We start from the raw sequence: 6,000 nt of genomic DNA on the forward strand, positions 1-6,000 counted from the left end.
TGGCTGGCGTTAATGTGATGACAAGGACATGGGTGCTATTTCCTTTTCTTTCTTCCTGATGCTAAATAATAATACGTGCAACAGTAATGAGAATAATAAAGCCACAGGAGCTGAAAGGATGGTGGGAACAGGCTGAATTGCAAACATCCCACTGCTTCTGACAGACAGTCGCATCTTACCGCTTTTAGTTTGGCTCAGCCTGATGTGTGAACTCCTTGTCTGTGAAGCGGGGGTGATCACGCTTCCTCACTCCCACAGCTTGGCAGGTTTCCTCTGTGGCCTGCGAGGTATTCGACACATGGATTAATATTTTTTAATTGCCCTTACCCAGGGACTACAGCAGGGCTTATGCTCCCAGCTACCTGCAAAGCACTGCACGAGGCAGGCAGTGGGGCTGCCCGCGTCCCTCTCGGGGCTGCTGTTACACGGCCGGGGCTGGAGCGGTTGGTCGTATGTCACGTTGGCTTTTTTTCGCTCTTTGGCAGCGCGGGAGCTGGCTCTTTGCCATGGCAACCCACATCCGAGACCCGCCAGCGTCAGACGGGTCCAGCTGGTCCCCAGTGTCCCTCCAACGTGAAGGAAGGTGGAGGAGGGTGAGCGAGAGGGACAGGGAGAGATATGGCAAAAAAAAAAAAAAGTAGAAGCAAAGAGAAAAATAGCAAAAAAGGGAGGTGTAGGGTCAGGAATATTAAAAAAGCCGACAGACAGTAATGGATATGTGTGGAAAAGAGAAAAAAGCTGATGAGAAGAGATGAAGGGGGAGAGGGAAAATATCTGAACAGGTGAATGGGACAAAGATGCATGGGGGGTGATGTGAGAGGTGGCCGAGGGGGGAGGCAGGCTTATGAAGCTGCTGTGCTGCAAAAAACCCTCTGTCATCCAAGACAGCAATTTTCTGCTGCGGACCCTGAGAAACTAGGGGATCCATCACCTACTCCTCATTTCGTGAAAAGTACCCAAGAGCAGAAAGCCTGCTGGCTCGGGGCTTGAGCTCCCCAAGCAGGGCTCGAAACTTCTGCTGCTAAAAGGCTTAGGTATTCACACACGGACAGAGGTCAGGAAGCACTGCGCCCGGGAGAGCCAGGGCATCCGTCTCCTCTGCACCGCTCCCAGGAGAGGCAGGGCAAACAGCTGCTCTCCACCTCGTACCCGTTGTCTTCACAGGAGGCAGGGTGAGGTAGGAAGGCTGCCAAGGGGACTGTGTAACAGAGCCCCGGGAGGAGAGCTGGGCATTTTTGACACTAATTGGTATTTGTGGCAATTGAAGATAGATTTCTGACCTCTCCTGCTTGACCTGTGAAAGAGATAAGAGAAAAAAACTTCACATTTGAGCTTTGATACATTTTTTACTTGAAGCATCTCTTTTCTTCATTTTCTACAGCTTATTACTTCTCCTAGCCCTCCTGCTCACCATCCACTTGCATTTCTTTCACAAACAAAAAGCAAAACATCGTCTCTGCAGCTCTCCTCTGTCTCAAGAGAAGCCTGAGTCAGAAGCGAACACTACACTTCACTTGCTGTGTGTGCGCAAAGTCCCCCCAGTTTGGAGGTTCCTTCCTCTCCCACCAAAGTCAGTAACAAGGCTCCCTTTATTTTAGGAGTACAAGCCAAGCTTTAGGAGTACAAGCCGGGCACATCCTTCGAGAAGTCTAAGGAGGCAGAATAAGGCTTTAACTTGATGGGCTGGCAGACGTGACCAAGAGCATTTCCCAATGGATTTGCTTTGCGCTACAGTCACAGTTCAGCATGGCTCATTTCACGGTGCCCTATCTTAGCATGGTTACTTTCAGCACAATTCATTTTCCTTCACCTTAAATCAACATTTCCCCAAGCAGAATTTACTCGGTTCACGATGTCCTGACTCCCATTAGCAGAGCTCAGCATTTCACACACAGTCGCGGCTGGCTCAGCGAAGCCCACGCAGCAGCCGGGCAGGGCAGGGTGCTGGAGCGTGGCCATCCCGGGCTCGCACTGGTTTGCAGTCTCTTGGCTGATGGCTGACATTTGCCATCGGCTATTTTGACTTGGATCACTTCGGTTCATCTCCACTGACGCTGTCACGAGACAATCCCCCCTGTGCTCTGCCCTTTCTGCTTTTGCTCCTGTTTCTCTTTGGATCGTCAGGAACAGGCAGCGGCACATCTACGTTGATCAGGGGATATCAGCTCCTGATAGCCCACTTTTGCTACTTATGCAGTGCTAGCATCGCCCTCTGAGATAATTGTATCTCTAGGACTGACATTGCGGGTCCCTGAGCCTCCAGGATCCCTCTTGCTACACTGCAAATATATTCATTTAATATAAGGCCTTGATCTCTTCTTAGCAATGTGGACCTACAACCTGCTGTTGAGTCCTGGGCATTGGTTTTGGCATCTGTTTCTCCCTCTTGCTGCCCCAGGAGATGTTTTGGGGTTGGTCCCTTTGGAAGCGCAGGCCAGGCTATTTTGTGGTTCTAAACCATATAACTACTTGTTAAAGAGACTACACTGGCTGGCATCCCTGGGATGGCACAGTGAGCAAAGCTGATACCTGCCCCTGGAGCTACACGTGCTCTTCTTCCCATGGCTGCCAGCCATTTTTAGTCCCTATCTGATATTTGGCTCCCTCAGAGTAGGACAGAAAGAAAAATTCAGTGTCAGCAGCAGCCTACAAAAGAAAGCCACGTCTTGGGCAAAACCTGAGAGCATCTCAGTAACAGCCAAAGGACCCCTTACCTGAATCTGTAATGGGTTGTTCAGTACAGGAGGTGACTAATGAAGAAAAATAAGTACAGGGCAAAGGGAATAAAAAATGAAGCTGCTTTTATTGCAGTTGAAGACACCTCTTTCTCAGGCCCCGTGCGTGCACGTGACTGACACCAAACTCTTTATGCCAAGGCAGGTCCTGGATGCAAAGAGGCTCCCGTGCACAAAAACATCACCGAGCTGTGCACGAGCACATGGCTGGACTTTAAAACCAGAGAGAGCTGTGATGGTCATCTTGCTCCTCTACAACATAGACCATCGTGTTTCTGGCAGTCACTGTGTCGGTAAACCTGGGAGCTGCTGGACTGGAGACACACACATGCGTGCTGCCCAGCTCCAAGCGGAGCAGCTCCCATCACCCACCAGTAGCATGAGCTGCAAGGCAGGCAAAAGCTCTGCTGCTCAGCAAGTGGTGCTCTCCTGGCACCCAATCCAGCTGGGGCCCTGGGGCTTTAAAATAGCCATTTCGGTGGTTTGGTGGATACCCCCAGTACCTGGGGCAGGAAAATGAGATGGAAATATTACCTGCACACTGGTACTTCTTCCAGTTAGGGCAAATCCTCAGGGTTTTGCTTCCCTGATTGAAGCAATTCACAACAAGCAGCACAAGTGTGTACACACCACATGGCTATCCCCCAGCTCAGGCATTCCACCAGCCGGTGTGGCCATGTTGCACAGTAATGCTCCAAAACAAGCCCCTGCCTTTCTGGCCAGACACCCGCGCTCTGCTGCTTCCCCGCTCTGCTGTGTGTGTCTGGCTTTGCGAGCAGCCAGCGCCAGCACAGAGAAAGAAACAGCAAGTCCTGCAGTCCTTCTGGCAACTGATGTGAACAGACTGCTGCAAATACGGCTACATTCGTGCCATGCCATCCACATCCAAGGAGGGAGCTGGCACGGAGCAGGAGCTCCTCCTAGACCCAACGTTGCCTGGACCTGCTGCTTGGGCTCGCACCCACCTGCAGTCGGTGCTGAGAGGGAGCGGCTGTGGTGGCCGAACTCCTGGAAGCTGGGAGTCCCTTTCTTCAAAATCTGCTTGGCTTTTGCCCCTCCACTGCAGCAGCAGAGGAGCTGCCTGTGCCCATCAGCACACACCATCGGCCAGAAGCTGATGCTGTCCCCAGTGCCTGTTGCCACTTAGAATATCGCCACTCTGTGGCCTCTCTCTGCTCGGCCAGTTTGAGACTGCTAGAGCAGATCTCAGTGCTATTCTAGGGGAGGCATGTGCTAATCCCAAGATTTCATCCCCTTATGGAAAAAACCCAAGAGTGAGCAGGAAGGATGAGCAAATGGGGCTCCCAAACTGTTTTAGGAACATAAATGATGCGCACAAGACAATTCCTTCAAGCTGAGACCATTCTTCATCCAGAGGAATGTTTTCTCCCACAGTGCCTGGCAAACCACGATGGGTGAGTCAGCAGGATGGAGGCAGAGTGGTCTGGATCAGACTCTTTGGATGGGGATGCACCCCTGCCTCTCCTGCTGCAGACAATGCTACCCTGGGTCTCAGGAAAACCATGCCCAAAGCTGCCTGCTTGCAGTGGTGACACCACCATGATGTTTTGGACAGTGCAAAGTCACTCAAGTTATGAGTTTCGTGGACAGCCAAGCCCTTGGAGTCACCGTGGTCAAGGCAAGGCTGGAGATCACTGTGCAGCTGCTTCGGTTTGCAGCAGGCTGCTGGTTTCCAAGCAATGTGCAATGTCTCGCAGATCTGCAGCCAGCTACGGTCGAACCCTGGCCTGTCACTGCTCACTGGAGCAATAAAATAGCAAGGGTATTTTTGCTCCTCAAAGCCAGTGACAGTGTGCCAGACACCTCCCGAGCTGGAATATTTCCATGGGTACAGCAGCAGCAGTCCTGGCCTCTTCTGCTTCATAAACCTCCTGTTGTCTCAGCCCGTGAAATTGCTTCCTTAGCCAGAGTACAGGTCCACGGCGGGGCTGGTGCTGTGTTAGCAAATCGAGCCCCACTCACCTTCACTGTACAGAGCTTATTTTACAGGCGAACGTAGGTACCCACCTTCTGCAACTTCAGGAGGGTTTAATTTAGAGATAGAAATGCGCTTTAGTCACAGTTTGAATGCCAAGACCTGAGTCAGACCCGTTTATCCGAACAGCCGCTTACATCTAGGCTGACACTTATGCCAAAAATGTCAGCGCTGAGTGCCTGAAGAGAAAGGCCTAGATGCATGTTTGGTCTCCCTTATAGAACTGGTTTGATTTGCTGCTGATCTGCTGCGCCGGCAGCACAGCACGAGCAATGCCGTTGCGCACAGAAGGACATATGTCTCTGCAGACATTTGCACTCAACAGAGCCCATCTTTTTCCTCCTTGCAACTCCATTTACGTGAGTCAGATGAACTGGCCCATGATTGCCTTTCTCTGGCTTGTAGGTGCACTGATACTGTGAAGTAGAATTTTCTTAGAAATATAACTACTGAAAAAAAAAGATTTAGTACCTATTTATTCAAAGCCATTTGTGACCACTCTGTCCTGGGATGGGCTTGGAGGAGCTGTCACCTTCCAATATTTGCACAAAGTTGTGCCGATAGGAAGAATCCTCCACAACGTATGCATCAGTATAAGGTGCAAGATTTCAAAGGGACTGAGGAATCAGGCTCACAGGGCAATTTCGATGGCCAGTTGTTATTTCTGTCCCTCACGTGTGCCCAGGGTGCATGCTGGAGCATGGCCCACACACAGCACAGGAAGGAGAGGTCCATGCAGGGCCCTTCTCTGCTTCTCAGGGTGACTGCGAGGTTCCTGCAGTGCTGGAAACCTTTGAGTGGCCGTTGACACAATACCATGGGCTGAGAAGGTACCAGGCATATGGCAATTATGTTTCTGGGCACCAGTACATTGCAAACTGAAGCAAATAAGAGATATGATGAGTTTGCTGTGCGTTTGAAGGGGCAGGAGGCCCATGGAGACCCAATTCAGCATTGTCTTGGCAGAGAAAATCTTGCTGTAGTTATATTGTACCATTTTCTGCGGTGCCTTGTGCTGGGAGCACAGCCACATTTGCTCTGAAGCAGCCCATATGTTCGCACCATATCCCAGCGTGATTGACAGTGAGCCAGTTCCCTCAGAGCATCCTGAGATACCCCAGACTAATTCATCCTTTGCATGTAAATATTCTTCTTATGAGGATTGGGGACATAAGTTCTCAGCCTGGGGAAGGCGAGAGAAGATGTTGGGATATATCAACATACCCTGACTAACTGTGTCTGTTACAATACCTTCTTTAGCTTCAAAAA

This window comes from Mycteria americana, chromosome 5, assembly GCF_035582795.1.
Source record: "Mycteria americana isolate JAX WOST 10 ecotype Jacksonville Zoo and Gardens chromosome 5, USCA_MyAme_1.0, whole genome shotgun sequence".
Taxonomy (NCBI): domain Eukaryota; kingdom Metazoa; phylum Chordata; class Aves; order Ciconiiformes; family Ciconiidae; genus Mycteria; species Mycteria americana.